The 13,190-nt window shown below is 43.8% G+C and overlaps 1 protein-coding gene across 1 annotated transcript in view; it reads right to left on the reverse strand.

Moving 5' to 3' along the window:
• The window catches only part of LOC115324994 (neprilysin-1-like), a 151,257-nt gene that overhangs the window by 40,054 nt on the left and 98,013 nt on the right, over positions 1–13,190 (reverse strand). The gene's annotated exons all lie outside the window — the stretch shown is intronic.

The following is a 13,190-nucleotide window of genomic DNA, read 5'->3' on the forward strand; positions in this document are numbered from 1 at the left end:
GGCACAGTCGTCTCCTCGACGCTCCTGTGCGTTTTTCCTGTCGAGGACATTCTCGCCCATGCTCTTTGCGAGGCTTGCGTCTCGGCCGACCGTGCCCGAGCTTGATCTTGGATCGAAGAAAACGACCCAATGGATCCCGACTCGACAACCACCGCCACCGAGCGAATCCTGGAGTGGCTCAGCAGGACCGACAGTCATTGAGCCCCACGCGGATGACGGCTCCTTCGACACGTACGATGGCAAGGAGGAAAACTACACCAACACAAAGGAACACACTACAGACAAACAAAGCGTCGTCGAAGACTCTCAGTCGGACCTGGGTAGCACTGCCTACAAGTCAAAAGCGACGGGACCTACACCGCCAGTCCACTCGACCCAGCAGGCACCTGAAGTCGACTGGGCAGTGTTTAGTGAGGCAAGTAGTTTTCACGGGCCGCCCGACTACGGCGGACTTTCCATTCGCTGCACAAAGGCTTCTTGCCTCACGGCCCGCCCAGCCCAGCTCTCAATTTTATTACTTCATTCCACTTAGCAGTATTTTACTAGTGGATGGCTGTAGTTCTGTTCCTTCCTTCAGTGAAGCGGAGACTCGCCTGCATGTATGAGGTTGAAATCAACTGTAGCGACGAGAAAGTGCGAATGGTTCTTCCAGCATCAAGTGGGAACTTTCTTAGGGTAATTGTTTATAAATGGTGCCAAACAACAGAGTAGCGGTGTTTATTTTAATTTTTATTATATAGAACGCGATGATCCCCGAGTACTGGAATTAACATGTATGCTCGGGCATCAAACTAAATAATGTAAGTAGATGTAGTGAACAAGAGTTGGAGCTAGGAACGTGTGCCACTTCTGACCAATTAGAAGTATTAAGACGTTTCTAGGTTCCTTGTATTTCACGTTATTGGATATCTGAGACTGCTTTAAACAGTTTTTTCTAAAATGGCTGTCTAGCATTTCAATTAGACAAATTATTAGAAAAACCGAAATAAACCGGTTTTTATGAACGTGTAACCGGTAACCGAAACCGTAAAAATTAAAACCGTAAAAAACCGAAACGAAACCGTTATCAACAGGAAGCGGTAACCGTAACCGTAACCGAAACGTTATATTTTTCGGTTTGAGTCCCTGGTTCTGGGACATCACGGCTCATCATTGGCAGCCGTTGGTTCCTGGGCTTGCGTTGTCTACAGAGCGCACATCTTTTCTCTTTCACGTGGATGTCCGCTGATATTTAAGATCAAAACATGACTTCTCTGGCACGTTGTTTTATCTTTTCTGCACCCCGATGGGCTGCATACAGGAGGTCTAGGACTTCGTTCCTTATGGCGCTGGGCATGATCAGTCTGTTTGATCAAAATAGGAGGTCGCCTCCCGAATGGATTTCATCACGGTATGGCCAGTTGGCTTGGATTTGTTCGGGGATGACATTTTTGTCTTCTGGTCACTTTGTGCTTGCATACACTCTCAGGGTAGGGAGATTCTCATCTTGGTTCGTTGCCCACTTGATCTGCGCAAATCTTTCTGAAGAAACTGAAAGCTCTTGGATCACGTTCACTTGGAAGTGTTGTTCCTCTGGTACCTTCCCTTTCAATGGAAACCGATACAGGACGTTTGCGATGAACATCTCGTCTCCCGGCTTGTACTTTTTCTCAAGTGAGTGCTTCTGGTGAGTCAGGCGCATTCTTTGCAGATGTAACGTACACTGGTGAAGCGGCTTCCTGAACATCGCCTCGAGAGGGCGGTGGTCACTTTCCACCAGCATGCACGGCTGAGCGAAGACGTAGTCGTGAAAGCGTGAGCAGCCATGCACAATGGCTAGCTTCTCCTTTTTAATTTGTGCATATGACTCTTGCACTTCAGTCAGTGAGCGAGAAGAGTAGGCCAGAGGGCGTCCATTCTGCAGGATGACAGCTCCTACTCCTCGTTGGCTAGCACCTGCCTGCAACACAAGGGGCTGCGTCTTGTCGCAGTATGCCAGAACCGGTGCCTGTGATAGGGCTGTCCGAAGGCGCTCAAAGATCTCTTGTTGGGAGTTGGTCCAGACCCAAGCGTAGTCCTTCTTCAGCAGGTCTCGTTGAGTTGCACTTAACTCCGACATGTTCGCAATAAACCTGGCAACGAAGTTCACCATTCCCAGAAATGTCTTCAGTTCCTTTGAATCGTTTTCTTCATTTCTCTCTGCGGATACCTGGGACCTCAACTACAAGGATGTCTTCTGCTCGGTTCGAGCCGATCGAGAGTCCTCTGTTCGTCAGCAGAAAGCCGGGGTAGCGTACCTCCGCTTTCAATAGGTGGCACTTGTCCAGGTTCAGCTTTAGGTTCAACTCTTGGCACCGTTGCAGGACACTTTGTAGGCGTCTGTCATGCTCTCCTTTTGTGGAACCACAGACAAGTATGTCGTTCATGACCACTTCGACGCCCCAGGTGCTCCAAGGTCTCGACGCCGTCGAGACCTTGGAGCACCTGGTGCACTGCACTTTAGAAGACTTCTGGGGCAGCGGCAATTCCGAATGGCATCCAGAGAAATCTGTATCTTCCATAAGGCGTGCTCATGGTGCACAAATACCAGCTGGGCTTGTCAAGTCCAATCTGTGAAAACCCTGTGGCAGCGTCTAATGCAGAAAAGTACTTGGCACCCTCGATGTTCGTGTCGACGTCCTTCAGCGTCGGCATGCGCCAATGCTCTCTTCTGAGCGCTTTGTTGAGGTCAACTGGGTCCAAGCATATTCTTGTCTTTTTTGACCACAACTACCATCTGACTGGCCCATTCAGTCAGTTCTGTGATGGGGGTTATCACTCCATTTGCTTCCAATCGGTCGAGTTCAGCCTTGACCTTGTCACATAGGACCAGAACGTCGCGCTACGTGCTTGCTTAACTACACCTTGCGATCCTTAGTGCAGTTTCATGTGGTACACCACCCCACGTAGTTCCATCTAGGCCCTTGAACGTCTCTTCAAACAGTCGTGCCGCTTCCTAGAGCTGGCCCTCTTCTGCCACTGGGCCACAAGTTTGATGAGGCCTATCTCCTGGGACAGTTCACCACTGAAGGTTGCCTGCGCCGGCTCTTGCGAAACGAAAAGCTCTGCCCGAGCAGCTCCGTGTGTTCTGGACACTTGCAAAATCACCTTTCCGGCTGCTCTCTTTTTCTGGCCGCAAAATGTGTTCAGTAGTGGGTTGCTTCGTTCCAACCCTTTGTGTGTTATCGCCTTCAGTTGCTTGAGTGAAATCACTGAACAGTTTGCTCCTGTATTCAAGTTGCAAAACCACTGGCTTGCCTTCAATGTTAACTTCGGCTTTCCGAATTCCACCTTTTTTCGTGTAGCTCGACGAGACGGCACGTAGAAAGCAGCTTTCTTCGCATTCCGCGCTGTCAACTTTCCCGGTCTTCATCTGTCCGCCGCCTCTCTTGATAGGCTTCGTTGATCGGCAGACGCTTGTGAAGTGGTTGAGTTTCCCGGACTGCTTGCATTTCTTGCGTTCTGCAGGGCAGGCTTAGTTCTTGTGGTACGCGTAACCGCACTTCGCGCACGCATTTTTATTCTGTACGAAGTTTCCCTCTTCAGTGCCGTTCTGGTGCTTGTTGGCGTTGCGCCGGCCTAGCTGGGTAGTTTTCTGTATCTCTTCTACCTGCAGCTTGCTCTTCTCTCGCGTGCGACAAATTTTCCCGAGCTTTTGTAAATCTGGGTTCTCGTTGATCAGATGGCTTTGCAACCGGTTGTCCTTTATGCCTACGATGATGCGGCTCTTCAACACCCTCTCTTCGAGCTGCCCGTACTCGCAGTTCCGGATGAGCGTACGGAGCTCCATCTGCCATTCATCGAAGCGTTCTCCCGTCTTTTTGTCTCTAGTGCCGAAAACATAGTCGTGGTACGTGAGGTTAACGACGGGCTTGCAGTGCTCCTCAAATCTTTCGAAGAGCTTGTCTACGTCGTCGCAATCCGTTTCCGTTTCGAAATTGAACGTGCGGAAGATCCTCCGTCCCTCTTCGCCGATTACGACCAAAGACGTCGCCGCTTGAATTTCTTTAGGCTTCGTTGCGAGGCCGGTCGCAGTCCCGTAAAGCTTGCACTCACTCGGTCAAAGTTTCCATGCCACCCAAAGATCCTGAGACGTATCCAGGGGCTGCGGGACTTGTAGCAGGGATTTCGCGTTTCCCGCTTTTGCTGCTGTAGTCAGTGCAGCGGCAGGGCTGCGCGGCTGTTCAGCAAAGGCTGATCGTTAGGCCTTTTGAGATTAGGCCTACTTCGCCGGGTTCTTTCTGTCTTCTAACACCATGTAGACCGCGCGTAGGGACACACCCGAACGTGGTGATTGCTGAGAGACAAAGATGTTTATTCGTTTTAGTGAAAGACCCGAGACTGAGGTAAAACAGACGACGACAAGGAAGAGAAGGAGAAGGTCTTAACTTCAGTCTCGGGTTTTTCAATAAAATGTTTAATATACACCAGCTCATTTCCGCCCTTACGTTCTGCGCGTTTATTCGTGCGATTTTGGTTGCGATTACAGAGGGCTGGCGGCGCTACTTGTGCCGGTAATGTGTATATGGATGCCGCTGGCCACAGTTTCTAGAACCACTCAGTTGGGAAACTGCCATAGAGCCTGATATGAAAAAGTAGCACCGATCGGTACACGATAACCAAGCTAATCAGGATCACACCGCCGCAATTTCTCCCGCAGCGGCAACACGAGGAACTGCATGGGCATGGAGTACCGCATCGACAGCGTCCGCTGTGTCACCTATTTTGGGTTTGATTGGCCATTTCGGCGCCGAAACAGATACGAGGGAAAGCGTTTCAGGGGTGCCACCCCCGTCTCCCAAGCGGACGCGCCGCGAAATACTACCGAAGTTAGGATGCGCCAAGGTCGGGACGCGCTACCTGAAATCACCGCTGAGACATGGTTGTATAGAAACATTATTAATAGTGACGAAAAACTTGCGAACTAAAGATTTTAAAAACATCACGCGCCCATCATTTTGCGCTAAACTCTAATAAAAGTTACTACAAAAATAACATTTTTTTCGTTTGTTTTTACGCAAAAACATGCTTTCTGAAAGCGCAAGGTGACCACAGAAAAGTATAAGATTAGGCATGGCGCGGTTGTCGTATTTAGCTCGGTCTTGGTGGACGCCAGGGACCCAGGTTTTAACGGTGAGTTTCCCAACTGAGTGTTTTAGTAATGTTGGTTTGAGGTAAGGACCTAAAGGAAGCCTGATGCTTCGACAAGTTTTACTCGAAAAACATGTTTTTTGGTTATCTGGCGGCCGCTTCTGTTAACTTAAACGTAGGGCCAAAGTATCAAACTTATGTGCGTAGTCTGCGAGTGTGTGTGTGTGTTTCTCTCTTTATGCTCGGAAAGCGTTAAAAAGAAAAACATCGACAACGACAATGCTCGGAGATTGTGAAATTTTCGAGCTGGTCGAGAACCAGATACTCAAGAGTACCTTCTAAGAGGGGAAAACGTTCGACAGGATGCTCCCGCTGGAATTGCCCGTCGAGATGCAGGTAGTGCAGGAGTAAAACCTCATGAAGATCGCGTCCGCGTCAAACTTTTTTTAAGAAACTTTGGGTGTGATCAATATCCGCTTATAGATTTGGAACCTTGTAAAGGTGCTATCAAAAGGTTATTAGTGTTAAAGCAACTATAATCAAGTGTGCCTGGAGCACGGGTTTCTCCAGAAATCGAAATTAGGGTTGATGTTTAAAGTTTTAGGGTGGGGGCTTAGGGAGGGGGCATGTAGAACAAAGGAGTTGTTGCGAATTAGGGGGTGCCTTCTGAAAAACATGGGCGGTGTAAGACTTCCGCCTCCCCTTCCCTAGGGGTGTGTAGGGAAATCACTGCCCTGGACCATCTTTATTCATGAAGTAGACTAATTCAAGGCAGTCAGCGAACGTGTTTGACACACATACAGGGGCTCATTCGGAGTAATTTAACCTATGTGTCACGCAGATATAAAGATGTGATCTTGCCACCCTTGACTTACCGCCATAAGTACTTGTAGCGGGTTAAGCTGCATTAAACAGCATCGCAATAGGGTGTCTTGTCCTGCGTTACTTGAACATAACGCCGCTTCGCCCAAACGGTGCAGTATTTTTGTTCTTCTGAGCGATATTCCTTATAACCCCGTATGCCGGCAAGAATTGTGGTCGAAAAATTAAAACAATAAAAATAAATGAAACATTTCATGCTCATATCCACCGCTTTTTTTTTTTTTTTAACAAGGCTCGAGAAAGGGGGAGGGGGGGGGGGGCGGGGGCTTTTTTAGTTGAGGTAAATCCTATTTGGATAGCTGCTGATAAATATATGAGATTTTTTTTCTTACAAACGTTATTAGAATAAAGGTATTCGAAAATCGCCTTATCGAAGTATGAGCTAGAAATAAGGAACAAACTGAACTATACTACCGTATTTTTTGGTCTATAGCCCGCCACTGCTGAATGGTCCGCAAAGGCCGATTTCAGCCGAAAAAGAAAGGCTTTTCCTTAGATGGTTCGCACACGGTGCATAGTCCGCACGGGCTGCATAGTCCGCACTTGGTGCCCAAACAGAATATAAAAATTATCATACATAGCACATCTTGACAAATGTCAGCTGTATTAATGCTCACAAAGGAGCTTCTATCATACATAAACCACCATTACTATACCTCGGGCGTCCGAAGAACTTTTTTTAAGGAGAGGGAAACCCTATTTTTACGTTGGGGGGGGGGGGGGGGGGGGGGGAGGGGGGTAAATGGCAGTTGATTTTCAGATTCGTCGCCAGTCTTAGTAGAATGGGAGTCCTTGAATCGTAATAATATTCTTTTATGTAGGGAAATAAGAGTAACGCATACTGTAAAAAAAGCCCGTGCGCCCATACTATCCCGCACAACATTCGGAGAGTCAATCACCTACTTACGGAGGCAGCTCGGCGAATGACGATGCCGTAACATATCGTTACACCAAGAACCGAAGTCTGAGTTGTGACATCAGGACATTGCAAAAAAAAAAATTGTTTCACTATAGAGGTTCGTAGTTCTTTTATAAAACTAGAAATACGAAGCCCAATTCAAAGTTCCCGCCAGTGCACTGTGACGTAACAGTGTACCGCAAGGTGTCGGGGTGATCAGAAGGGAGGCACCGCCGGAAGTCACGTGAGTTGTATCCCTCCTTGTGCTTACCGCGAGCGCGTTTAATAGTTTTTTAATGTTTTTTTGTTATTCTCCGCACCTCCACGAGCGATCCAAGCAGACAAGGTTTCGTTATTAGCTTCCTCTGGGAAGCTAATATCGTCTTCACAAAACTTGCAGACATTGGCGTACGTGGCCCCTCGTGCTTGTGCTGCCTATCATCGCTTATACCACCAGCCTGCCTGTCGACGCTGACATAATCGAGTCGGCGACTCCAGCCTGCGACTGGATCGTCCGATCCACACGTCACAGAAAAACGCCTATAAAAGAAGACGGCCCTCAGAAGAATCTTCAAACGCACGCAGCAGCGGCAGCGTCCACGCTTCCTCTCGGAAGCTAATATCGTCTTCAAAAAACTTGCAGATTGGTGCTGGTTAATTTTGAGCTATTACTTCAGCATTTTGTCGACGCTGCTGCTGCTGAAAGTGCTGGTCTTTGTTCACTCGTCATTTGAATGGCGAATGAGGCTATGTCAAACCCAGAACTCTGCTTGTCATGTAACGAATCATTGCCGACAGAAGTTACAAAGTTCATAACATGTCCGGACTGCAGAAATGGCTATCACGTAGTGTCATGCTCGGGCGAAAGTAATTCCGAAGGCAAAAATAAAAATTCAACAAATAATGCATGGAACTGCCAAACATGCTTGACAGCGAAAAACCGAGGCGTAGTGCACAGCCCTGGAAAACAGCAGCCGGCTCAGGATCCTAAACTTGTACAGAAGCTAGCTGCTATAAACAAAAAACTTGCCGAATTGAGATTCTAAGTACGAAAGTGGATTCACTAATGTCAATCAAGAAGACAGTTGATCAAATTGAAGCATCAACTAAGTTGATATCAAGTCAGTACGACGAAATCTTAAAGAAAGTGGACCACCAATCAAAAGAAATAACTGCCCTTAAAAACGCGTGGAAAAAGTCGAAGGAAACCAGAATGATGATAAAATTTGCAAGTTAAAAAAGGAAATGAACAACCTAGAACAGTACACCAGGCGACAGAACATGGGAATTCATGGACTATCCCTATGCGCCAATGTGAATCTTCTGAATAAGCTGAATGACATAGCGAATAAACTAGAACTGCCAGAACTAACCGAGAAAGACGTGGAGGGCCTTCACCGGGTTCCAGCGAAAAATGGAAAAGCACCTACTGGTACCAGTTCGGTTTGTCTCACGAGCAACCCGAGATCTGTGGCTAGCAGGAAGGAAATATCTAAAAGATGCGCAATGTGTTATCTGGTTTCTAGACAACCTGACCGCCATGAATATGAAGCTTCTCTAGATGCTGAAGGGAAAAACCGAGGAAAAAATGTATCAGTTTGCCTGGCAGAAAAACGGTAAAATCTTCGCACGGAAAAAGCAGGGAGACCGTATAATCAAAATCGAAAGTGAAGCGGATCTTGATAAGATCGTGTGAACAGCCTACGGGCTGCGATGTGTGCCTTTGTTGATATCTGATCTTGGATGATGGAAGCACAATTTTAATATCACTATCGGCTAGTTTTTGTTTTCCTTTATAAAAATATTTTTTTTTCATTTATTTATTTAAGTGCTACGAGTCTTGGGGACTACTCATTTGATAACTTGACATTTAGTAAAACTTGGTTTTTATGCAGAAATTTTGGTGTGAGGCTCTCGGGATATAAACGTGAGGGAGTATACCAAGCATACAAAAAGGGTGGAAAAGCCGGTATTTCTTTTGTTTATTTAGTTTATGAAGCTTTGTTCGAATACTTAATAATAATACATTTTTACTCTAAAGCCCTTGCTGTCAATTGCTATTCCTTTAAACGTTCCTTAAATTTTTTTCTTGATGTGTCTAAGTCTCTTGAAGGTGAGAAATGTACTCGAGGTGAGTGTTGTTGTTGTTTTCTGCTTCATGCCGTCTTTTAACCCACTATGGCAGAACAAATCTACTTTTCTACATCTGAACTAAATGACCACATGGGAAATTAGCACTCAAGTTCTTTTAAATGCATACACTTAAACACTCGGTCTGCCCGAAACAAAACTACACAGCTTGGTATTTTGTTTCATGAATTTTCTTTTTTGTTTGATGTTATCATGTTCTCAGAAACATGGTATTCTGATGAAAACGATGTTTTTAAGCTACCGATGTATAACAACTACATTTTAAACAGATCAACTGGGCGCGGAGGGGGTGTTATATTAATGTTAAGAAATAATATGCAAGGTGAATTGTTACCTGAATACTCACGTGTTACTAAAGATTATGAAGTGCTGTCCCTAGTCGTGAAGAGCGATATTGTATCGGTATTTTATAGACCGCCAAATGCAAATCTAGTTTCCTATTTTTCTCTTCTAGAAGGTTATTTTAGATTTGCTACAGAAAACCAATATAATAATATTTTGGGTGCAGATTTCAACTTGAATATGCTTCTAGACACCCCAAGTAAAAGGCAGATGGATTTGTTAATTAATATTAGTGGTTGTACAAATGTCATAAAATCACCCACAAGAATTACGGTTCACTCTTCAACACTCCTCGATCTGTTTATTACAAATTTTGACTTAACGTGCATAAAATCGGGGATATTAAGTACAGATATAAGTGACCATCTGGCCGTGTTCATTTTCATTAAAAAAAGAAATAGCTAAAACTACAAAAAAAAACGGTTTGGCTTTTCAAAATATTACAGCGAACAGCCTATCTGAATTCAGAAATAAACTTCTGGAAATGGACTGGAGCCTGGTCTATGAGGAAATAGACGCGAACGAAGCATATAACGTGTTCTTGAACAAATTTAAGGAAATATACAAAGCGAGCTTTCCATATAAATCTATTAAATTGTTGAAAAGAAATTGTAAACCATGAATAACCGCAGAACTTTTGCTTAAAACAAATAGGAAAAATGTTTTGTACAAGATATTCGTAAACACTAAGGACCCTGAACATCTTAAAGCATTTAAATCATACCGTAACATACTTACAAGGGAATTAAGAAATGCCACGGCAAGGCACTTTAATAACTATTTTGTGTCCACGGCAATGCGGACAGACGTCACGTGGAAAAAGCTTAACAATGTCCCGAATCGTTCGCACGAAATAAAGCAAATTGAGAAAATCCGCCTATGCAATGTAGAACTTACAGGAAAATTACTAGCAAATGCCTTTAATGACCACTTTGTAAATTTGGCAAAAGGTAATCCAGGCGAAAGCGCTTCCGCGTATATTGAACGTAAAAATGAAAGTATGATCTTTCTTGAGCCAGTTTTGAATACGGAGGTCATACATACATTTTTGTCTTTCAAAAATAGTACAAGTTTTGACGCTGATGATATGCATATAGGTCCGATAAAACATGTAATAGATATCATATCACCCTGTCTTAACATTCATTTTTAATCTCTCCTGACAGCTTGGGGCGTTTCCAAAAAATATGCAGATAGCTAAGGTCAGCGTATTGTATAAAAAGGGTTACAAGAACGACATGGCGAACTACAGGCCCATTTCTATCTTACCGGTGTTTTCGAAAGGCTTTGAAAAATATTGCTCTCACGCATGGTGAAGTTTTCAAATAAGCACATTATAATCAATCCTTCACAGTTTGGTTTCCGTAAAGGCCGGTCCACCGAGCTCGCTCTTTTAGAGCAGAAAGAATATAATTTGGGCAACTTTGAGCAGAAAAAAATGACCCTTGGAATATTTATTGATTTTAGTAAAGCGTTTAACCAACTGAATCATAACTTGTTAATAAGAAAAACTTAAAAATACGATTTTCGTGGACAGGTATCAGCTTTAATTGCGTCATATCTTTCACATCGTAAGCAATACGTCCATATAAATGGCTATTACTCTAATATAAAACCAATGGAATCTGGAATTCCCCAAAGAAGCACTCTAGGTCCCTTTTTTGTTTAATTTATATGTCAATAATATCGTGAACTTACATAAAATATCAAATATGTAATTTACGCGGACGATACTAGTTGACTATTTGGAGGTAATAACTGTAATGAACTAATAAATAACGCAAATGAAACTCTTAAAGAGCTAGTTAAGTGGTGTAGCTGTAATGCCCTAAAGATCAATGAAAAGAAAACAAAAGCGGTTTTATTTCACCCAAAAAACAAGAATGGTACTTTTACTTGTGATATCATTTTAAATTCGACTAAAATAGAGTCCTCAGTAGCTTTAAGACTCTTGGTGTTGTATTCACGGAACAAATGTGATGGGACGATCATGTTAATTATATTTTGCTTAAACTATCGCGTGTTGTAGGCTTGATGCATCGACACCGCCATCTTTTACCAAGAAGTGTCACACTTTTAATTTATAACTCTTTATTTTTCTCTCATATGAACTTCTGCAACCAGGTTGGGGTAATAGTACAACTACAAACTTAAAAAAACTACTTCTGTTGCAGACAAATATGCTAAGAAACATTTCCAATGCCCCATACGATCACCCTAGTGAACCCTTATTTAAAAGTTTAAAATTGATTAATGTTAACAGTATATATAAATATCGTTTCTGTGTGTGTTATAAATCTGAAGTACAAAACAATCATCTTAATCTGATTGACCTGGCTTCTCTTGCTCCAAAAGTACCAACTTACCCACTGAAGTTTGCAAAACTGGAAGTTACACAATATTAGAACGACCTATGCTGAGCAAATGTTATCTCATACGCTTCCAAGCCTACTTAATTTTCTTAGCTCCGAAAATATTGGTCCCATTAAGTCATCAAAAAAAATATTCGAGAATTTTTTCCCAGTGTGTTTTCTTAGTAGTCCTTTGCAGAGCTTTGCGATATATAATACTTTGTGTTTTCTGTGAAAATATCTAAATGTATACACGTATGACATTTTCATGTTATTGCGAAAAACGTCAATATTGCCACCCGATTACTTTTTTATCGTCATTGTGTCTTGTTTATTCTTTCATGTGCCACTGCTGTTGTGTGAGAGGGGGGCCGGGGACTCGTCAAGCTGCATGATGCAGCTTTTTTGCTCGGTCTCCCTCCATCATTTGTTTGATGGAAAAATAAACATTACTATTATTATTATTATTATTTATTTGCTTTTCATCGCTTAATGTTGCTGTAAAAGTTGAAGAGGAGTCCGTGAATTGACGTGATCAACTGCAATGCCTAGAAGGCGCTTTGTGAGGGACTGTCCCGGTATTTCAGCAACTGAAGAAGAAATCACACTGCATGCATTTTCGAGAGACGGCAGGCATCTTCAGCCTGGAGAGTATCCGATGATTCAACAACCTCGGTGTCTGAACCTTCAGCAATGCGATCGGGCGTGTCGTATTCTAGCAACCCTAATTTCTGCGAGCGTTCTAATTTTTTTTTCAAAATTTGATAGCTTGTTGTGTGCCCAGTATAGCTCTGTATCATCTGACTGATGGCATGCAATCGTACACTGGCTTGTACTCGCAACGCTTTCATCATTGACCGCTATCAAGTCGATCCACTGACTCTTCGTCCTCAACTTTTACAGCATGCAAACTAACCAACGGTGCAGCGATAAAGAGCTAGTGGAACTAAAACTTCTTTTTCTATAATCGCTCGTACGAAGAGCAGAACCAAAAAATAAAAAAAAGTCTTAGGCACGGTCGCAGAGTGCACGAAGAGGGAAACTCACGTGACTTCCGGCGAACCCACTTTTAGTGACAAAGGGTGATGCCTCCCTTCTGATCGCCCCGACACCTTGCGGTACACTCTTACGTCACAGTGAACTGGCGGGAACTTTGAATTTGGACTCGTATTTCTATTTTTTATTAAAAAAATCTACGGAACTCTATAGTGAAACAATTTTTTTTTGTAATGTCCTGATATGCCATATCAACGCCTAGTATGAAAAAAACATTTTTTTAGGCGTGTCAGAGGCCCTTTAATGTCACAACTGACAGTGCGATTTTTGGTCCAAACATATGTTTCGGCATCGTCATTCACTGAGCTGCCTCCGTAAGTTGCGGTGATTGCCTTTCCGAGTGATGTGCGAGAAGTAGACGCACGTTTTTTTAGAGTATATAGTTCGTCTCTCTGGATAGT

This window comes from Ixodes scapularis, unplaced genomic scaffold (genome assembly GCF_016920785.2).
Source record: "Ixodes scapularis isolate PalLabHiFi unplaced genomic scaffold, ASM1692078v2 PGA_scaffold12__126_contigs__length_90152505, whole genome shotgun sequence".
Classification (NCBI taxonomy): Eukaryota; Metazoa; Arthropoda; class Arachnida; order Ixodida; family Ixodidae; genus Ixodes; species Ixodes scapularis.